Source organism: Mixophyes fleayi, chromosome 10, assembly GCF_038048845.1.
Source record: "Mixophyes fleayi isolate aMixFle1 chromosome 10, aMixFle1.hap1, whole genome shotgun sequence".
Taxonomy (NCBI): Eukaryota; Metazoa; Chordata; class Amphibia; order Anura; family Limnodynastidae; genus Mixophyes; species Mixophyes fleayi.
In genome coordinates, this window is record NC_134411.1 from 55469384 (window position 1) to 55493279 (window position 23896).

Genomic DNA, 23896 nt, shown 5'->3' on the forward strand with positions numbered 1-23896 from the left:
AGTTGTTTGTTGGCTGGACATTAGGTCCACCACAGTTTGAGAGAACTTATGTTTAGCTAGTGCTGGAGAGGCAGGCGTTATTTTACTATTTATTTTTATACCAAGAATAAAAATTAACGTGACTAGTTGTACTAAAACCCTTGAACTGTTGTCACTTGTCTGGCACAATATATGCATAGTTTTTTCCATAGGAAATGATGACTTGACCAGAAAGAGAAATACAATGAAATTTATTTTTATAGCTTACATATTACAGTTTACTATATGCTTGTCTTTACATGTTTAGTTGGCAGCAACAGTCTGGTCCAACCAGCCGCGGAGCTCAGTGACACGGGCATAGACACCTGGAGTAGAGACTGAACATGAGCTGCTTCCCCAAGAGACAATACCAACCAGTGTCCAAGCACCATCTTTCTGGCAAACAAGGGGTCCACCTGAATCGCCCTACATTAAAACAGATATAAAGGTTATTGGCACCTCATAATTATACCTTCCACCAGTAAAAGCTGTCATATTAATTGTGATGCAAAATTAAAATGAAATACCATGTATAAACTCCCAGGAAACAATGCTTCTGATATTCAAATTGCAATTAACTTTTTAGAGATTAGTTTGGCATAACGGTGGCTAAGTGGTTAGCACTTCTGCCTTACAGCACTGGGGTCATGAGTTCAATTCCCGGCCATGGCCTTATCTGTGAGGAATTTGTATGTTCTCCCCGTGTTTGCATGGGTTTCCTCCCACATTCCAAAAACCTACTGGTAGGTTAATTGGCTGCTAACAAATTGACCCTAGTCTGTCTGTGTGTTTTAGGGAATTTAGACTGTAAGCCCCATTGGGGCAGGGACCGATGTGAGTGAGTTCTCTGCACAGCGCTGCGGAATTAGTGGCGCTATATAAATAAATGGTAATAATAATAATAACTGTTTTACAAAAAAAAATCTCTGAAATAATTGTTTATTTTCCTATCAAGTCATGCAAACCGGAAAGTACTTGTAAGACAAATCTATGTAGTGACTCAGGCAGTAGGTTTTTGCAGGCTGCAAAATGTTCGGAAATCATTAAAAATGTAAATATTATTGCAGCAAATGTGAAAAGCAGTGGCTTACCATATATAATTGGTGACTATTGTTTGTGTACGGGATGAGATTCTAGTTGCTAATCTAAGCAGCAGGGTGAGTGGGCTCATCTCTGCATATAAATGATAAATAGTCCCTTTGTATCTCTTTACTGTAAAAACAGCTACCAAATTAGGGTTATCACCTTGACTGGAAAAATACATGGCTTCCTGTTTCAATTTTTATTGATTTTGCTCGTTTTATATCATTTGTACCAAGTCCCATTTTATCAGCAAGCTGGTAAATCTAACAAATGTTGCGTTCTGAAGAGAAGCACAAACTTATTATTATTTTAGAATATCTGTCAAGAAAACTGACATCAATATGACTATATTATTTATTTTGTTGCATTTATTTTTCTATTTTGACTTTTCACAACCTGTAGGTGTCATCGGCATCTGCATTTAAATCTTTCATAAGTTTCACATCTTATAGTCAATGACTTTGAAAACATATTTTCAGTTAGTATCCACCATTCCTTCAGTTACTGTGAGTGACATCAGCTGTTGCAGTAATTACTTTTCCAAAAGCAGCTCACTTGTACCAGCAAAAGTATATACAAGAACTGACATCAGCCGATGTAATAGATCCAAAATGTAAAACTGCCAGCACACTAGTCAGTCCTGCATCTAATTCGAAGCAACAGAATCATTATCCAATTTGATCACAGATGTGGGTGATAACTGAACAAGATCTGTAATTTGGCACTCATACTGACTCAGATTTGTAACGTACGCCGAGTACAGTAAGGGTGTAATTGCAAACGGATGCAGATTCATATGAGGCGCAAATACGTTTGTTGGTAGCCATATCAGTTGTGGTTGCCTGCGGACTGGTGCAAGTTCACGCTGGTGATAATGGCGATGGTTGCCAGCACTAACTAGCTGCTTCCGATTGGTTAATTGTAAATTCCCAACTGAAGCTGTTAAGTGTATTCCTCATTGATTGTGCTTCTATTATTTGATTTTATGCCATATTTCAAAGTTGACTGAACCTTTTTTTGCTACTTTAATTTGTATGCAATGAAGAATATTATATCTGTTATATTGTAGTGGGTGATGCAGAGCTTGATGCAATTTGTGAAGCATATACCTCAGCAGATGTGTGAAAAGAAGTTATTTTCCAAACGACTTTTTACCATTTAATTTTTGCCTCAAGTTTTTGCTAATAAAATAGCAGTAACACCAAATATTAACTACATTTTATTAATCCCCAATACCATTAAAAACATGGTCACCGCCTGCCATTACTTTATGGACCAAAAGAGGGGTGGTGACTTCAGTGCTGCCATATAACTCCAATGTATAGTACAGGCACACTGTGTAGCAAAGGGATTAACTTACCACGTGCCTCCAAGAGTGGAATCAGCTATGCAGCTGATAGTCTGCAGGTAAATACTGCAGACCAAGTTACACACAGGTATAGCAGTGTACCTAGGTTCAGTTACATACAGCAAGTAGATATAATTTTAGATTGGACAATTATGTTTTTTCTTTTTTCTTTCTTTTTTCTCTTTCCTTTTTCTCTTTTCGGTTTTTTTTATGGAATTTTTTTTGTTCTGATTTTGTATAAGTTTTATATCTGTTTGGTTGACATTTACTTCATTCCATTGATATCATTATCCATACATATTGAGTAAAGGATTATTTTCTTCCCATATATATTTGTATTGTGTGATTGACACATTTTGTCAAAACTAAAATTATATCTACTTTCCATTTTACACTTTATAAGGATTGACATATGTTCCATCTATTAAGGACACATGTAATGCAGAACACCTTATTTACATATGAAAGGTAAATATTGGTGCGCTGGGTGTATGCTTTTTTTGATTAGATAGTTTTATTGGTGGGAAGGTTACCTCACTTACCCAAGCAGCACCATAATTTGTTCTAATTATCAACAAATTATAGGCAGCACTTGGAAATATTAGGCTTTTTATAAGTTAGAAACAGGTCTGAGACATGTGTTACAAACTAAAAGCAAGAAATGTAATTTAACATAACAGAAGAAGGCTGACAAGGTGTCTGCTATCAAGAGAGGTTACAGAACATCTACAGGGACCTCCCTTTAAAGGCAAAGGGGGAATGTCACCTGTTTGTCGAGGCAAGGCTGTGGGAATAGTCTTGACTATAAAAGACTGAGCTGGGCCTGTGTGCATTGTAACTGATGCCAACTAGCGGCCGGTCATCAGTTAGGGAAACTGGGATTAGTTTGCCTGGTGTCATCTTGACAATGTTGTTTGCTGTTTAAAGTGGTGCTGTTTATTGTGTTGCAATAATTAAAGCACTTAATTTAAGCAAGAAGTTGCCCGTGTGACTGATTTCTGTGTCACATGAAGGGAGCTCTTGCCACAACTGTTACTTCAGGACTCCGTCTGCCCACCACTTGCTTTCTAGTCTGTACACTGGAAGATGAATGGGCAATTCACTTTGTAAGTCATGCTCGAAGACCAAACATGGAGAGAACCTGTTTGTGAAGAATCTGGGAGTACATTTACAGACTCAGTATCTCTGATCATTCTCCTTGCTTGTCAATTAATTGTATCATTCAACGACTAATAGCTAAAATAGTAATACAGAGCTATTTGTTTTTAAAAAAGTAGATACAAAACATGCAAGAAGAGGATCCAGCAGCTCCAGCACAGACCATAACGTCACTGATGGTGCAACCCCAATAATTCCTACACTGAGCATTGGAAATCACAGGCAGAGCAGTCTGCTGCAGTTTGTTGGGTGTAAGGAATGCTTTATACAGAAAGATAGAAAATACTTTCAGCTATATAATGATTTGCAAAAAGCTAAAATATACAATTAATTCATTATAACTTGGAAAACCCTCCAACCAAGAAACTAAATAAATCACTTATGCATTCTTCTTCCACCTAACTATTTAAAGCAATTAAAAGGCCAATAATTTTACAGAAGAAGTTGGTTAGTTGGGCAGCAAATAAATGTCGATATATTCTACGCAAATAAGAGCTGCACATGAACACACATATTTGTACTATTATATAAGTTATTTAATAGACTGCATCTAGAGTATTGGGTGTTTATTTTGGCACCTGTCTATTAAAAATTATAATGTTACATTGATGGTCTTCACCCAGAAAAACAAACAAACATATTTTTTATTATTATAATCTACAAAATCAATATAATACATGTAAATAATATATTTGTAGTTTTTGAGCAGTGATTTAACTGTTTATCTTAAAGGTACAGGGGACATAGCTTAGATTGCTATGAAGTATTTGTTATTTCAGTGGTTTTCCTGTTTGACCTAAATTCTGCATTCCATGTTATTAAAACTGATCATGAAACATGATACAATCTGGGAAAATACACTTTGTTCCAATAATAAAATAAGCTGTGTTTTCCTGAAGGAAAATAGAAATCCGTGGACAAACGACTCTAGAGACAGCAGGAACTAGGAATGAGGGGTTTCAGAAATGAGCTGCTTTTTTGACAACGGCAATTGTGTTATTAAATTGTAAAGAGAGACTAAATAGTTTATTTTGTTCTGCCTTCATAGACAGATGTCTTTTATCAACAACATTGACTGCCTATATAAGGAACATTGAGCCACTAATTGCAATGTGCCTATATACACATACATCATTGGTTCTCACCATTGTATCTGGTCAATCCCCATCCACTGATAACACAGATACGACCATCATCATATGCCTCACCGGGGTTAGCAAGGCACACTGGAGATACAGTGCTACCAAAGACAGCGGGACTGGCAAGTTTAACCAGAGAAATGTCATTATTGATGGTGTTGGAGTTCCAATTGGGGTGAGTAAAAACCTTTAACAGGTAAAAAGAACAAGTAAATACTAATAATAGTATGTAAATGATAAATATTGAATATCTATATATATATATATATATATATATATATATGTTTGTTTATGTTTAATCTAATGTTCTGGTTATTGCTTGACAAAAGGAAATGGTGGGATCTATAAATCTGTAACATTTTAATCCCTGTCCCATTCTGAATAAATTACAAAACTTTGCTCATTAATAACACTAATACAGTCTCAGAATTGTATTCTAAATTAATCAGAGGTCAGTTTTTGAATGTTTAATTTAGCACTAGATTTATGCATGCAATGCCTCCTTTTACATGTTTAAAATATGCATAATATCCAGTATTAATGGTGTAAAGTCTTTAAAGATTTAATAGTTACATAAATGACATTGCAAGGTGCCAAAAGAGTCTGATTATTCTTGAAACATGAAACTGTAACCACCAAAGTGGTTAAAATACTACAGTAACACTTACTCTTGAAACAGTCAGAGACTAGATTGCTTCAGCAGATGAGCTTCTGTCATGTTCTCCAACAACAACACGGTCAGTGCTCCTATAGGTGAAACACAGCACATTATGTAACAAAATAAAAGCAATCAACAGGCATTGTATCTCTCTAAAAAAAAATTCTTTCTTATAATAAATTTAATTGTGTAAAATTAACAGGATATCAGGGTAATAATGGCAGCAGGAGATTGACATGTATCCAGGCAAACCAAGACCCTGATAAGCACAAATAACACCACCAATTCATCCAAACACACCCTAATCTGCCTAAAGTTGCGTATTTTATGACAAATCCCCATCTGCTTCCATGTATCCCCCACAAATCTTACTATTCATTCTCCACTTTATGGGCCTGATTCATTAAGGAAAGCTAAATAAAAAAATGAGTAAGAAGTCTCCTGGACAAAACCATGTTACAATGCAAGGGGTGGAAATTGACTGTCTGTTTTGCATATAAGTTAAATTCTGTATGCTTTTTCATGTAGCACAAAATATCAACTTTAAATTTTAGTGTACAAATAAGATATCAAGTATTTGTGTGCTACATGAAAAAACAGACAGTATTTAACTTATGTGCAAAATAGAAAACTAATTTGCACACCTTGCTTTGTAGCATGGTTTTGTCCAGGAGACTACTTACTCAATTTTTTTCTTAACTTTCCTTAATGAATCAGCCCCTATAAGTTGATAGTTTCTCAGCAGAGATATTTGATATGCAAACACCATGGTCTAATCAAATTCGGTAAATTTATTGCTAAGCTTTAAAATCCATCAAGACAGTATCTCATATGATGTGCTTAGATGCAATGACTCAGCAGCTAAGTGACCCAGCAAAATATTTTAAAATGTTGGGAACTATGCAGTTAGCACTGTCAATTTAGCAGCAAAACTTTTTATTGGGATTCCGAAAAAATAATGTATTAGCTTGTCTTCTTTGTGTTCTATAGTATTAGGTGTCATTGTCAACATTATATTTTGGGTTACGTAAATTAATACAAGATCAATCTATTCATTCAATTGCTAGTCATTTGGAGCGTATAAACCCTCAAAGAGTTTTCTTATTGGAAATCTGGCAATCTGTTAATCAACTATTTCTTCAGATTTTAAGAAATAACATAAACTATTCAACAACACCTGCTACATTATTTACTTTTATTCATCAATAACGCCACTTTATGGCCCATTTTTCTTCCAACTTCATAAAGAGGTGGTGTACATTTTATATAAAATTAGAAATGGAAAGTCAACCATTTAAAGCGTGACATGTTAAATAGCCAAGCTACATGAGTTCAATTGAAAGCTCTCACTGTAAGGAAGGTGGGGCAGTTCCCTAAACTTCAGACTTATCCGCCTATACCAAGACAGTTGAGATTGTATGATTTCAATTGGAATGCAGCATGTGTATTTCATATGTGACAGGTTGAAATGTGAATGTGTGAAATAAAAGCGATCACACACAGCATTGGCTGTGTGTATTGTCCAAACTCAATACTGGAGTCTATTTAACAAGTGATCAAGAGCCAAAATGCTGACGCAAACGCTGGCAAAAGGGTTTTTCACCTATTTGCTTTTTAACAAAGTGTTGATGCCCTTCTAAATCTTTTTTTCCTCCAGGCCTTAACCAAATTACCGGAGCTTACTGCTGTTTCCATAAACCTCTATAGGGAGAGTAACACTGGTGAATTTACTAAGCTGCGAAAACCTTTGCTTGTCTTTACTTGTCTTTTAAAATAGGATCCAGCTGAAGCCTCTCCAGCTTCGCTGGATACTTCACCTGCCAAAGGGTTATCTCTATATGCAGGGCCGGACTGGGACTAAAAATCAGCCCTGGCATTTAAAGCACACAGGCCAACGTGTTGTGGGTTCTATGCACTACATTGTTGCACACTGATGCTGGCGCAGTGCGCGTTGCTGGTGCAGTACAACATGATGTAGTATGAGTGTCTGTGTGTGTGGGGAGGAGAATTATTTCTCCTACTCACCCTCAACATTGGATTGGTAGCACCCGAATTACATCAATAAATACCATGACAATACATTATTAGTGCCCAAATTACAGCAATAAATAACCCCCAACACACACTCATACTACATCAATCACCCATACATTACAGCAACCGGCATCACCCCCCACATTACAGCAACCGGCATCACCCCCCACATTACAGCAACCAGCATCAACCCCACATTACAGCAATACCCTCTCCTACTTATTAACAATACTAAGCCCCAAACACACCACAGCATTGCCGCCACCACGCCACCCCATACTACAGCAATACCAATACAGGCGCCACTGTAGGAAACCAATGTTTTGCTTTTTTCAAATCTCCCACAAAATAGCAACAACAGAATACTTACACACATATAGTTAACATGTACCCTTTTCCCTCAATTAAATAGTAATGGCAGAATTTTCATGAATCCTTCCACAAGAAATAAAACAGCAAAATGTCAGAGAAAAATATTTTTTTTACTAACTTTTTTTTAGTAACTGGATTTGCGACTTTTCTATTCATTTTAAATGACACAGTATATAAATTAAGGGGGATATTGGAGGTGGGCGAGAGATAATTGGTTGTGATCCATTAGTTTGATGGAAAACAGATAGGAAACATTTAGAATATTTACCTAGAGACGTCTACCCCCTTGACTCACAGGCAGGGCCGACAAGAGGAATTTTAGGCCACAATACAGCAACTTCTTTGGGCTCCCATCATATTCAACAATGAAAGACTTGCCTTTGGCAGAAGTTCATATTATTCCACACAGTAGTGCGCCCAGTTCATATTATGCCACATCGTAGTGCCCCAAAGTCATATCATGCCACAATAGTGTCCCCAAATAACATTATGCCATAGTAGTGCCCCAAATCATTAGTAGTGCCCAGACAAAAACTCATTCACAAATAAAAATTTGTACAGCATATCAGATACTGAGAGTGTGAGTCCCAGGAGCAGCTTAATACACCAAACAAAAAAAGATACATTGACACAATCACAGATAAAATTTATGACAAGCAATGATTTTTCCTCTTAATTAAAAATCTCTCTACAGATAGATATGCAAGAAAGATTACAGCGCAATAATAAGAAATACATAATGTTTTAAACGTCATTGGATACACAGTAGTGCCCCCAGTTCATGAAAGGATGGTTAAAAACACATTGCACACGAGAAAATATATGAACTTACCTGATTATGATATTCTGTGTTGTGTTCTCCTACTGGGCGCGCTGGGATCCGCAGCTGTCAACTCACACAGGCAGTCGGGAGCAGGAACAGAGGGCAGTGGTCGAAGCGGAAATTTAGAAGTGGGGTTATGGAAAATATAAGTGAATGGAGTATGAAGGCTTGATTTTTTTTTTAACACTTGTCCCCTCTGTGCATTCCCATTCTTCATTACTACATGTGTTTTATGATGGCTGCATCCCTGACATTCCCATTCTTAAGATGTCTCTCCCTTTACACTTTCTTTTACCTATGCCCCTGCACCATCTTCTCCTTTGTCCCTCTCACTTAACCGCCTGCACAACCTTCTCCCCTGGCTCTCTCATGCGTCTTCCTGCACTGTCTACCCCCCTGGCACTCACACGTCTTCCTGCACCCTCTACCCCCTGGCTCTTTCACCCCTCTCCCAGCACTCCCTTCCCCTTTGGCTCTATCACCCACTCTCCCAGCACCCCCTTCCCCCCTGGGTCTCACCCCCTCTCCCAGCACCCCCTTCCCCTTTGGCTCTCTCACCCCCTCTCCCAGCACCCCCTTCCCCTTTGGCTCTCTCACACTCTCCCAGCACCCCCTTCCCCCTGGCTCTCTCACCCCTCTCCCAACACCCCCTTCCCCTTTGGCTCTCTCACCCCCTCTCCCAGCACCCCCTTCCCCCCTGGCTCTCCCACCCCCTCTCCCAGCAGCCCATACCCCCTGGCTCTCTCACCCCCTCTCCTAGCACCCCCTTCTCCTTTGGCTCTCTCAACCCCTCTCCCAGCACCCACTTACCCCCTGGCTCTCTCACCCCCTCTCCCAGCACCCCCTTCCCCTTTGGCTCTCTCAACAACTCTCCCATCACCCCCTTCCCCCTGGCTCTCTCACCCCACTCCCAGCACCCCCTTCCCCATTGGCTCTCTCACCCACTCTCCTAGCACCCCCTTCCCCCTGGATCTCTCACCCCCTCTCCCAGGAGCCCCTACCCCCTGGCTCTCTCACCCCACTCCCAGCACCCCCTTCCCCATTGGCTCTCTCACCCACTCTCCCAGCACCCCCTCTCCCAGCAGCCCATACCCACTGGCTCTCTCACCCCCTCTCCCAGCAGCCCCTACCCCCTGGCTCTCTCACCCCCTCTCCCAGCAACCACTTCCCCTTTGGTTCTCTCACCCCCTCTCCCAGCAGCCCCTACCCCCTGGCTCTCTCACCCCCTCTCCCAGCACCCCCTTCCCCTTTGGCTCTCTCAACCCCTCTCCCAGCACCCACTTCCCCCCTGGCTCTCTCACCCCTTCTCCCAGCACCCACTTCCCCCCTGGCTCTCTCACCCCCTCTCCCAGCAGCGCCTACCCCCTGGCTCTCTCACTCCTCTCCCAGCACCGGCTTCCCATTTGGCTCTTTCACCCCCTCTCCCAGCACCCCCTTCCCCTTTGGCTCTCTCAACCACTCTCCCACCACTACCTTCCCCCCTGGGTCCCTCACCCCCTCTCCCAGCAGCCCCTACCCCACTGGCTCTCTCACACTCATACACTCATGATCCCTGCAACTCAAAAATCAGGGGGGGGGAGGGGGGGATCGCGGGGGTGCCGCGATTTTTACGGGGGGGTCGCGGGGGTGCCGCGATTTTTGCGGGGGGGGGGGGTGTAACGGGGGTGTCGCGAGTTGCGGGGATCATGAGTGTGAGAGAGCCAGTGGGGTAGGGGCTGCTGGGAGAGGGGGTGAGACAGTGCACAGCATAACGGGGGAGGGAGCTGAGGAGTGCGCAACAGAGGTGGCTGGTTCCCCGGGAACCAGCCACCAGGAAGACAGGAGAAGTCGGGCCGGCCCATATAGCCATCGGCCCTTCTGGCATTTGCCAGAAGTGCCAGATGGCCAGTCCGGCCCTGTCTATATGCCAGCAGCATTAGGTGAAGAGCAAAAGAGGCTTTGTGGAGGAAGGGAGCCAGGGTTCCCAGAGCAGCTCCACCAATGATAAATTGCAGGGTTATTTTATTATGTATCGCAGCAATCTTCCTAAACAGCTGCATATTATTGTATATGTTACACCATGCTGACTACACAAATACTGCAGTACTGCATGTGAATAACATTGACCAAAGAACTCCCAGTCCTTAAATCTCAATATCTGTTTTATAAAATGTGAAGAGTTAGCACACTCACCAATGGCAAAGGATGAAAATATAGTTTAAGTTTGTACATTGTTGATTTAAATAAAATATGTGTTTAGTCTGAGTAAATCCATATGGGGTAGATATTAGATTTTTTTCCCCTTTTTACAATAAATGGACAGTTATATTTTAGCTTTGTTTGCATCACAAAAGTAATTTTGTTATCATTAAACTTACGCAACACTACAGTGAGCAGCGGTTACCACCCAGCTGCTGCTAATCAGGGAACCACCACAGTAATGCCATCCAGTCCTCTCCTGCAAGGCGCAAACATCAATTCATTAATAGATACTTCTTAGTTTCCGATAGCTATGCATAGCATAAATACAATATCCAATATGAACATGCATCCATCAGTTATAAAGTACAGTAAAATATGGTGTGTAGTAAATGTACATGTAGTAAATGTATGTGACATTTTACTTTACTAGTTTAGGTTAGGATAAATTAAGGTAAAAACATAAGGCAGAGAGAAACCGTTTATAATGCAGTAGAAAATGTAATTGAGTAAAGAGTAACTATTAGATAGTGATGTGGTTGGCATTTTCATAAAAATGGATAGTAGGAGCTCAGGTATAATGATATATGATTTGGAAATATACTAGAAGTGTTTGCAATGGTTTCTACAAAACTAAACTGATTAATGCTGATTTAATTGTCAAAACATATCTCAAGAATAATTCAGTCTGCTATTATAGGGCTTCTCCCGGGTGATTTTTTTTCAAAAATAATTTAAAATAAACACTGGCAACTTTGTCTGGAAATGAAATTGTTTTTCAACCTTAGTGAAAAGCAGTTTTGCTTCAGGTTATTTATTTAGGCCCATTTTAGCAGCAATATTTGAGAATGTCTTTTCCCATTATATTTCTGAAATTAATTGGGCCAATGCTAAGTTGGGTGTACAATTGTTTGATTAACGTTAAATATTCTAATTTGCATTGTGCATGACCACACACAATAGCATACACATACATCCGTTAATAACATCTGTCACATCAGAAATAAGAGAATCCCCTATGGATTTAGGTAGCAATAAAGTGGTGAGTGGGGTGGGTTTTATTTAATAATCTAATTTTCAGTGTATGTGTGTTTATTTTACAATACTGCAGGTCACAGTGCGTCCTGGATGCCCTGGATAAATGTTTATTTTGCAGACCCATAATGAAAGATGTTTCTTTCTATAAACTATATAAACCTTACAGAATGCAATTAAACATGGACTTTTGCAATTACAATAGGTATCCTTGGTGGAATGCAATCCTAAATGACAATAAGAATAAGCTGTTTACTCTAATTGTTTATTTTCTTGGATAAGTGCTCAAACTATGATCTAGATCAGTGGACAGGGAACAGGGGTAAATTACCCCAAATGGTGTAAAAATGAAATTCCTGGGGGTAATGCTGCTGATTCACATGCTGTCAGTTGGATTGAAATTTTGAATAGATTCAATAAAATTTTGAATTCCAATAATTAATAATATATGATTTCCTTCCTTTCAAATCAAGGGGATAACATCGGCGTATCTAAATATATTTTGGAGTAAAAGGTAAAAAAGTTCCCTGACCCCTGATCTAGATGTAACACCCCCTTGTGTATTAAGCGTTGTGAGGGTATATATATATATATTGAACCACGCAGATGCTTCTCACCTTGGTACTTGGTTTTCAGTGCCTCCACCCGAATCTCTGCTTTCTCTTCTGGGGGGTGTTCAAAAGATACACCAGGGGGAGATTCGGGAAACCCCCTGCCCAGTATTAACACTCTGTGACAAAATGTGTGCTGCAAAAGCCAGCCAGGCACATTTATTTAAATGGAAATCCTAAATGCAGCTTTGTAATTTTATAGAAAAATATACTTTGGTATAATTTGAAATAATAGTGCAAACAATACAATACAGTAATAAAACAAGTGTGGATGAAAGTGGCGCACCACTTCTTACTATGCACACCAAGTTAACACAAAAACTCGCAATAAATCAATAACAGCATACAATATAATATAATATATAACAATATAACCATTAACTGTCACAGCTTTATACACATGAAAAAATATATCAGATATCTTACTTGCTCCTGATACTGTGAATATCTTGCAGGGTGAATTTATATATTTTCCCTTATAGCCCTACAATGTACTGCCAAACACACACAGCAGTATTCAAACACACCACACAAATAGAGCAGTGCACTGCAAGTTGGGGCCCTTCTGTATGTATGCAGCATGGCATGGAAACATCATATGTCCAGTTTGCAGATTTTGGAGATCTTTAAATCACTTGCAGTGAGGTACAGCAGTCACAGTATGCAGACCCTCCTCTAGCAACAACTGTAAAATCCTTTCTAATTTGTATCCTGGGACTTGTAGTTCCACAAGTGCTGATTAGACACACACTTGGTGCATATTTACCTGCCCACCCATCTATCCCTAACTCTTCAGCCCTTGTGGCCAGATATAGTCCAAACCCCACTTGAACAACAACAGATAGATAAAAATAACCAGTAACTTATCTGCACCAGTGTGTCACAGGTCTGAACTTGATTATCTCCAAAATGGCTGACTTGTAAAATGTCCTTCTTCAGAGATGCATGCAAACCTCCTCCTACAGTTTCAAACTGTGGCTTCCAGCAGGTTCTGTTCAGAACTGCACCGAGCTTTGATATCTCTGCAGACTGCTCTCTCTGCTCAGATCACTCATCCAGTGCCCTTCTGCCTAGGGTCACCTATCTGAACTGGTCACACAGCTCAGTCTCTCCCAGGATGCTCCTCTCTCCCTCTCTCTCTCCGCCCTCTGGTTTCTCAGTCTTCTTAGGCTCCGCCCCCTCTTCATAACAGCTTTCTGGGAGATGTAGTTCCTTCTCCTTGACTGGTAAATAGCTATATGCATCTCTTTTCTTACTGATGCAATTGTGATTATTAGCCCCTGGGTGCTCAAGTCCAACTGCAGCATCCCCAGGGGTTACACACTCCCTCTGTGGGGCAAGTCCACAATGAACAAATGATGAGGCTTGTCCCACATCCTGCAAATTTAAAGGGGTTAAGACATCCTGTCTAAATACACTTTCACATCCATACACAACAGGCCCTGGCATAACAGATATGGGAGTCAGATATGGCCACTGATAGACCCAGCTAGGATAAATCACCTTAGGAATCTCAGTCATATGACCTAGACTATCATAAGTCAACATCATTGGGGCTCTAGGGGTCCTTTTAGGCCGACCCTGGACTGGTGGGTTCCCTTCCTCTCCCCCCAACACCCTGTTGGGGCGTTCAGTGCATCCTCCATCTGGATCAACGACGTCCCCATCCATGTCAACTTCCTGGTTAGAGCCTTCCTCTACTGAACACTGAGAATCCAACCGTCCAGCTACTCTTGGGTTGACACTTTCATCTGAAATGGCAGGCATAGTTCTCCTTTCTTCTACTTGTGGAGGTCTTACAGCGGCCCCCTCGGTAGACCTAGTGAGCCTTCTGATATCTTGTCTCCAATCTATTTCTCCCAATTTACCTGGAGCATCATACCCCCAATCATCTCCATCATCTTCTTCTGTGGTCGGTTCTCTGATTCGCCGTGATCTTCTGGGTGTGGACACTTTTGGCTCATCTGTTTCAGGCTCCTCCCAAAACCGGACACCATCTCTGATAGGAAGCAAATGTTGTCGATGGTATGTCTTTATAGGGCCTGTTAGCCCCTCGGGCCTAATTCGATAGGCTGGGATGTCTGGCAATTTTGCAACCACAACATGAGGATCCTTTCGCCAACGATTGGCTAACTTGTGTTTCCCCGGGAGGCCCAAGTGTCTAAGTAAAACCCTGTCACCTGGCTCCAGAATATGCTCCTTGACCTGTAGATCATAACGACCCTTGTTTCGTTGTCCAGCTTTTGATGCAGCTGCTTCCGCTAGTCTGTAGGCCTCCTTTAGTTCTTGTTTCAGCTGCTCCACATATTTCAAATGGGGCTTTTCTTGGGGATCAGCAGTGTCCATTCCAAAACAGATATCGATTGGTAATCTAGCCTCCCTTCCAAACATTAAGAGATATGGGGAGTACCCCGTGGACTCGTTTTTCGTGCAATTGTAGGCGTGGACCAAATGGCTGATGTGCCTACTCCAATGTGCCTTTTTTTTAGTGTCCAAAGTGCCCATCATGCTGAGAAGGGTCCGATTAAATCTCTCCGGCTGCGGATCTCCTTGGGGATGGAAAGGAGTAGTCCTGGACTTCTTTATCCCGCAGACCTCGCACAGTTCTTTTATTAGCTTGCTCTCAAAATCCCGACCCTGATCTGAATGAATGCGGGCAGGCAGTCCATAGTGGACAAAGAACTTTTCCCATAGGATTTTTGCCACGGTCACAGCTCTCTGGTCTTTTGTCTGGTAGGCTTGAGCATAACGGGTGTAATGATCTGTCACCACTAGAATGTTACACTTGTTGCTTTCATCCGGTTCCACTGATAGAAAGTCAATACAGACTAACTCTAAAGGCCCATTGCTGGATATATTCTTTAAGGGGGCAGCCTTTTCTGGGAGGGATTTTCGAAGTATGCATGTCCCACAAGATTTACAATAACTCTCAATGTCTATCTCTATTTTCGGCCAGTAGAATCTATCTGAAATTAAACTCATGGTCTTCTCTATTCCCAGGTGGCCGTGTTTATCATGCAACGCACGGAGAACCATGGGACGGTGCTTCTTTGGCAATACTAGCTGTTTCCTCTCTCTGCCATCTTTGCGGCTGGTTTCTCTATACAGTAGCCCCTGCTTCACCACCAATGACTCTCTCTGTCTGCTTAGCAAAATAGCTTCCTCTGTTTTCAAACTACTCGGGTGGATTCTTTGTCTGTGTTTAACAGACCACCTAACTGCTGCTATAGAGGAGTCATTCTGCTGATCTTCTTTGACTTGGCTTGAACTCAACTTCTGAAGATCACTGAGCTCCATTTGACTCAGCCAGCAATATTGTCTTGGTAGTGCATCTGTCGTTGCCCCTAAAGCTGTTAAGCATTCTTTGACTGGAGGCACGACCACACGTCCCTCGTGACACATCCCCTTCACCTTTGGAGCTGGCAACTCTATCCATTCTTCTTCCTGAGATTTCACAAACCTTCCCGGTAATCTTGACAAAGCATCGGCATCTACATTTCTTCTCCCAGGCCTGTACTTTATTGTGAAATTGTAAATGGCCAGCGCCGCCAACCATCTGTGCCCAGTTGCATCTAGCTTTGCTGTGGTCTGCACATATGTGAGGGGATTGTTGTCTGTATGCACTTCGAAGGGTACTCCATACAAGTAGTCGTGAAGTTTGTCAACAACTGCCCACTTAAGGGCCAGGAACTCCAACTTATGCACCGGGTAGTTCCGTTCACTGGGTGAGAGACCTCGACTGATGTAATAGACTGGTCTTAACCTTCCTTCTTGCACTTGGTATAGCACTCCCCCAAGTCCCTCAAAGGAGGCATCTACATGCAGAATGTATGGTAACTCTGGATCGGCATATGCCAGAACAGGCGCTTGAATCAGGCAGGTTTTCAATCCTTCAAAAGCTTGTTCGCAAGCCTCACTCCACCTTTCCCCGAACGCATCATTTACCCGGAACAATGGTTTCTCTTTCCGATGGGAACCTCTTGGAGCAGGATAACCTCGAGTTAGATCTGTAAGAGGTTTGACAAGTTTACTGTAGTTTGGGACAAACCTTCTGTAATAGCCACAGAACCCCAAAAAAGACCTTAATTCCTTCAGTATTGTTGGTCGAGGCCATTCTTTCACCGCTTCTATCTTCGCTGAATCTGTAGAAATTCCTTCCCGATCCACAACATATCCCACATACTTGACCTGGGTTTTACAGAAGCTACACTTGTCAAGGGACAACTTCAACCCTTTCTTTATTAAGCGATCCAATACCTTGAGGAGTCTTTTGTTGTGCTCATTCAATGTTTGGCCAAATACTATCAAATCATCCAAGTATACCAGCACTTCCCTGAAATTCATGTCACCCACAACATCATCCATGCATCGTTGGAAAGTGGCTGGAGCCCCTGATAATCCTTGTGGCAATCTTTTGAACTGAAAGAATCCAACCGGGCAGATGAAGGCGGTTTTCTCAGCATCCTTCTGACTCATCAATATCTGATAGTACCCGCTGCGTAGATCTAGCACAGAAAACCACTTGCTTCCCTGAAGACAATCAAGGGCTTCGTCTATCCTAGGGACAGTGTACTGATCAGGAATCGTGCGCTTGTTTAATGTCCGGTAGTCCACGCACATCCGTATTTTTCCCGTCTTCTTTCTAGCCACCACAATAGGAGAAGCATAGGGACTCTCAGATCTCTCAATCACATCATTCTCTAGCATCTCCCTTAAATGTTCCCGAATATCATCCAAATCAGCAGGGGCTAGGCGTCTTGACCGTTCTCGGAAAGGTCTGTCGTCCGTTAGCCTTATGTGGTGCTCCACTCCTGTCGCTAGACCTAAATCCCAGTCCCCCGAAGAGAATGCAGCCTCTCTTTGTAGCATTTGCATAACTAGCCAGTGTCGGTCTTCTTGACTAGCATCACTACCATTAAAGCATTGATCAAAACTTCCTATTTGTAATGTGGTTTCTTTCTGAGATTTTTTTTCCTCTTTCTTCTTATAAGCAGCAAGGCACATAGGATGAATCTTAAGTGTTTTACTATAACTTGCTCCTCCCACCTCTTGGCACCAGTTGGCCAGTATCTCGAACAAATGGGAGTTAGTTCCAATAATCACTGAGACATCTCGAGGTTCTCCTTCGGCCTCAGGACAGACAAGTGCAAGCACGTTCACCTCTTCTTCTATTCCAGCTACTTCCCGTGGGAACTTCAAAGGTACAGTGATGTACCCAAGGTAGGGATAATTCTTGTCACTCAGACCCCAGATGGTCAGTCCACACAATGGCTTTATGGGCAAGTCAGATAGATTATCTCGGTACCACTTCTCGAACACAATGGACACCTGTGAACCACTATCTAGCAAGGCCATACAAGGTCTCCCATTTAGACATGCCGGCACGTGAGGAGAGGGTCCCAGCAATCCTTTGGGCAAAAGACCCCATTCCAGGTGAGAGTTCCCCACAGTGTTAATGTCAGCTTTCTTTAGAGGGCCAGTGTGGGGGTTCCTGGTCCTCCCTTTCAGTTTTCCGAAAGCTTCCTATCCCGGTGAGATGGTGAGGGTGACCACCTTCCTCCCTTCCTCTGAGGACATTGTCTAGCGAGATGCCCAACTTCTCCACAAGTGAAACAATTGTTCTGTTTCCGAGTAGTGTTAGCTTCGAGAACTTGCCGGGGGTGGATGTTCGGGTGCAGTTGCTCGGTAGTGTGGTATTTCAGCATCTGTGCTTGAATCTGCTTCTGCATCTCCAACAACTGAGCAATCTGCTCACCTTGTTTCTCCACAATCTTCATTAACTCAGTGCTGGGAAGGTCAGCCTCGGGCTTTGACTGTACGACCTTGACTTTCTTGGTCACCCTCTCTCGGGATTTAACTATAGCTTCCTCTTGTTTAACATCTTGTATCAACTGAAGAAAAGTAGGTGATGGTTGTCCCAGTTGAGCATTTCTTATCTTCATCGCTACTGGGTCATGGGACAGAGCACCCCGTAACAACTGTTGCATACGCCTGTCGTCTACTTCTGCTAGGGGTATTCCTTTCTTTGACACAATAAGGTGGATCAGCTTGTCCAGCCGATAGATATAATTGGACAATGTCTCCCCTGACTCCTGATAGGTGTGGCGTAGCTGATAGAGCAGATCTGTTGCATCCTCTGCCATTCCATATTCCTGATCTAGAGTCGCTAAGTAGTGTCGTGCAGTGGCTTGGGGGTCACTTCTCCGTACAGCTTGGATTAGTTCTCCAGCGGGACCTCGCAGACTTTCAACGATCCGCTGTCTCTTATAGGGTTCGGAGCAATGCCATTCCTCCAGGTATTGGGAAGCCATCTCTTTCCATGCCTCGTAAGTTTCTTCCCCAGTAGGGACTGGTTTTATTCCTGAGAAGAGCCGGAGCCTTCTGTAGCCCCCTTCATGCTGTGACTTTCCTAACTGGTCTACCAGTTTCTGTACAGCAGTGAGGAACAGTTCGCTTTGATCCTCATCAGTTTTCCTAGTACTGGAGGGTGACTGAGAATTCTCTTCCCTGGCCTGAGGGAATACTTGTCGGTTAATATCTCCATCTGGAAGTTCAGCATTAAGAGGTGCTGCGACTAGCTGTTTTGGCTTTAACGGTATCACAATATGCCATTGTTGTTTTTGTGGCCCAGAAACGAGGGAGGGAAGAAAATCTTTATCCAATTCTGCTTGCGTCTCACAGAGGATCAGACTGGTCTTATGCTGATCTCTACCTTTCCATCCAAGGATTTTAGGATGTTCTACCCCATAAATCCTGTGGAGCACATGCAGGACTTCCTCATCTGTCACTCCCTGAGAGTCACCATAGATCCCTAAACAACGAGTTGGGGCCACAGTCTGTTGTTCACACCACAGAAACACTTCTTCTCTTATACTATCCATGACGTCTGTGCTGATGGGTTTCACTGAGTGTGTCTTCAGTATCTCAGCAGTGCCTCCACTGTAACACCCCCTTGTGTATTAAGCGTTGTGAGGGTATATATATATATTGAACCACGCAGATGCTTCTCACCTTGGTACTTGGTTTTCAGTGCCTCCACCCGAATCTCTGCTTTCTCTTCTGGGGGGTGTTCAAAAGATACACCAGGGGGAGATTCGGGAAACCCCCTGCCCAGTATTAACACTCTGTGACAAAATGTGTGCTGCAAAAGCCAGCCAGGCACATTTATTTAAATGGAAATCCTAAATGCAGCTTTGTAATTTTATAGAAAAATATACTTTGGTATAATTTGAAATAATAGTGCAAACAATACAATACAGTAATAAAACAAGTGTGGATGAAAGTGGCGCACCACTTCTTACTATGCACACCAAGTTAACACAAAAACTCGCAATAAATCAATAACAGCATACAATATAATATAATATATAACAATATAACCATTAACTGTCACAGCTTTATACACATGAAAAAATATATCAGATATCTTACTTGCTCCTGATACTGTGAATATCTTGCAGGGTGAATTTATATATTTTCCCTTATAGCCCTACAATGTACTGCCAAACACACACAGCAGTATTCAAACACACCACACAAATAGAGCAGTGCACTGCAAGTTGGGGCCCTTCTGTATGTATGCAGCATGGCATGGAAACATCATGTGTCCAGTTTGCAGATTTTGGAGATCTTTAAATCACTTGCAGTGAGGTACAGCAGTCACAGTATGCAGACCCTCCTCTAGCAACAACTGTAAAATCCTTTCTAATTTGTATCCTGGGACTTGTAGTTCCACAAGTGCTGATTAGACACACACTTGGTGCATATTTACCTGCCCACCCATCTATCCCTAACTCTTCAGCCCTTGTGGCCAGATATAGTCCAAACCCCACTTGAACAACAACAGATAGATAAAAATAACCAGTAACTTATCTGCACCAGTGTGTCACAGGTCTGAACTTGATTATCTCCAAAATGGCTGACTTGTAAAATGTCCTTCTTCAGAGATGCATGCAAACCTCCTCCTACAGTTTCAAACTGTGGCTTCCAGCAGGTTCTGTTCAGAACTGCACCGAGCTTTGATATCTCTGCAGACTGCTCTCTCTGCTCAGATCACTCATCCAGTGCCCTTCTGCCTAGGGTCACCTATCTGAACTGGTCACACAGCTCAGTCTCTCCCAGGATGCTCCTCTCTCCCTCTCTCTCTCCGCCCTCTGGTTTCTCAGTCTTCTTAGGCTCCGCCCCCTCTTCATAACAGCTTTCTGGGAGATGTAGTTCCTTCTCCTTGACTGGTAAATAGCTATATGCATCTCTTTTCTTACTGATGCAATTGTGATTATTAGCCCCTGGGTGCTCAAGTCCAACTGCAGCATCCCCAGGGGTTACATAGATAATAAATATGTAATTGATATAACCCATCCCCACCATCTTTTTACTAAATCGAGGTTCTGTGTGTGTACTAAATACTAATTTCAGCTGCTATATGAACACTTTCAATAAACTAGTAAGTTTTAAAAATTCATACACGTGCGGCCTCATGTTTTTATATAGCCACAAGGAAGCCTGGTGACTTCTAATACTTATTCTATACTTCTTATAATTTATAGTTAGTAAAGTGTCCCATATGTATTATTTTGGTTACAATGCCTGTAGTATAAACTTTTCTTGCCTATGTTAATTTACCTGTAGGGAGACTTGCCAGGGCCAAGATCCAGGAACTGCTTCCTCACCATTCACAATCCTGGCATAACCAGTAACCACTGGGGGGATACGTGGAATTCCAGAGCCTGGTAATAAAAGTATTGGCATTAGATAATGTACCACTTTTCAGCAACGTTTCAATGATAATACAGATAAAAATAAATGAATAAATTCACAGAAGAACAGTTAGAATATATATATATATATATATATATATATATATATATATATATATATATATTTTTTTTTTTTTTATATCAAGTATAATAAATAAATATTAACATTATATTTAAAAATATCTCCTATCATTTCCTAAAAATAATTACAGAAAAAAAACAATAAAACTTATCTTAAAAACAGATGTGGTTAAACATTAAAAACATATTTTTAGACTTATATTTATTCAGGTAGGAATGATACTATTAAAGAATTAACATTGATTTCTTTGTTAATTTAAAATTTGGTAATCCATAACTCAAAGTCTCAAAGCTCTTTTTCCCCAGTGATTAATTACATTTTTCAACTGTTGGTTTGTATTGGGGGGCTAGTATCTAAGTGTTCCATAGATTTATTGCAAAGATTCACTTTGAAAACAACAAAGCGTCTTTGGTAATATGGCGTCATTTAAAGAAATAGGCAAACTAATGTATTAATGGCTTCTGCAGGAAATTCAGGTATGGTGCATCCTGGTAAAATATTGTTATTATTATTTATAGAATGCTATAATACTCTGCAGTGCTGTAATGTGGGGAATATGCATTATACATAAAAAGCAGTAAAACACCAGCAAAATACTGCAATAAATGCCAGAAAAACACTGGAAAATCATAACTTAATAACGAATAATATAGAACACGCAAGAAGTAAATATAAGAACGTAAAGGTTAACAAGTTGATTAATTGTTAGGTGCTATAATTGTTTTCTGATAATACAGCCTTTAATATTTAAAGTAATGCAATTAAACTTACCATAGGCTGCAATGACAAAAGCCAGACAGGAAACAAGCCACAGAAAAGCCATAACTGCTAGTTCTACTGGTATAGAACTTGAAGAACTTATATAGGAATGGAACTAAAGGTGATAAGATGGCAATTTGCTTAATGATTGGATGACAGGTGTGTGTTCAATGATAAGAAACAGCCCCCCCCCCCTTATTGAAAGTTTGATGTGGAAAAAGGCAATGCACATTGGTGATAAAGGTCATTGACACATAACAATAGAGCTAAAGGTTATCTACAGTGTGCTTAAAAATGGAATCTTATGAAATAAAGAGTAATACAATTTACTTGCAGCAATTATTAAGTATTCATATAAATGATTTTGTAGCAACTATGGGCCTGAGTCGTTAAGGCACACATACTGAGCGCATTGTGCAGTTGTTCTCAACGGCACGTAAATCGGCTCTGCATACTCCCAGAGTCAGCAAGGAGCAGATCTCAAGATACGTGTGGTGTTGTATATGGATGTAGGTTCACTCTACTCTAATAGACCAGACACTGCAGGATGCGTACATTACGTATATGGAATATGAAATCTCAAAAGAACACACAGAAAAAAAATTATTAATCAATTGATGTTACCCGTCAATAATATAGTCATTTATGATCAGAAATGAAAACTGTATAAAAAGAAAAAAAAATGTATATATTTTTTTCCATTGAAAAATATTTATTAGGCTGTCCTTAATGTCTACTGTATATAAAATAAATTTTTACCATTGCTCCTGATTTCAGACACATGTTATTTCATGCATATGATACTAATTCAGGACTTATACTAGACCCTTAGCTGGTGCAAGAGATACGGCAGAAAAACAAGGAACTTTCACACACACAGAGCTTCATTCCAATGTGGCTGCATTCGCTTGAATTTGGCACGCCAACATTGTGCGTCGAGTATGGGTACACGCCCCTTCCCCACCCCGTTCACTCCCCGAAATCGTAGGCCGTCATAACCGTCACTTGCGTTTGCATGTGCAACTGACTTGCATTCGCCAACGGCCGAGTGTCCTCGCTCTGAGCATGCGCAGAAGGGAATTGCGTACAATGCGCACAAAAAGCAGAGATACGTCCCTTAATGACTCAGGCCCTATGTGTGTAATTATCAATTAATGGACAAAATGTAACCTTTTGGGCAGATATAGTACAATAGAATGTACTCATAGTAGACCTATGTGTTCTCCCACAATATTTAAATATTTCCCTATATTTTGGTCAGTCTGATATGTGATTGCTGGCCTTACCTACTGATGCACAGTCTTTAATGAGTAGTTACATATTTTAATAATTAGGGGGTTATGATAAAAAGAAGAGGAGGATTAGTCATGTATTGTCTCATGTAGAATTGGATGTAAGTTCATTTCCATAGCACAAAATACAATTTTCACTACTGCAACGGCCCAAAATAGACTTATGCCTGAGTTTATATTCAGTCAGCCACATGTTGTGTATACAACTCCTTACACTTATAGAGGCAGATTGTGGGAGGTAAGGGGCATGCAAGAATAGGCAAGGTCCAATAAGGGGCATTTTTTGAGTAAATGCCACTGATGTAGACCTAGACGCTGATACATCTATTAGGAAGCATATCTGTTGCGGGTGCTCTACCACTAGTCTAAGTTATGAACTGATAATGATGATGATCAGTTGAGAAGTGTCTGACTCAGAATAATAGGTAGAATGTATATTTTTGTCTAACAGAATTTACGCCTGTCTAACTCTACATGTGGCCCTTTTATTGTAATGATTTGTATAGGACCTATGGCCAATGTTTTCTAATGTGTCATGTATGTTAACTTT

The 23896-nt window shown here is 41.1% G+C and overlaps 1 pseudogene; it reads right to left on the bottom strand.

Annotated features, from left to right (window-relative positions):
• Nucleotides 1–278: 278 nt before the first annotated feature.
• On the bottom strand, nt 279–22118 carry LOC142104230 (chymotrypsin B-like; annotated as a pseudogene).
• Between the last annotated feature and the right edge of the window lie 1778 nt (nt 22119–23896).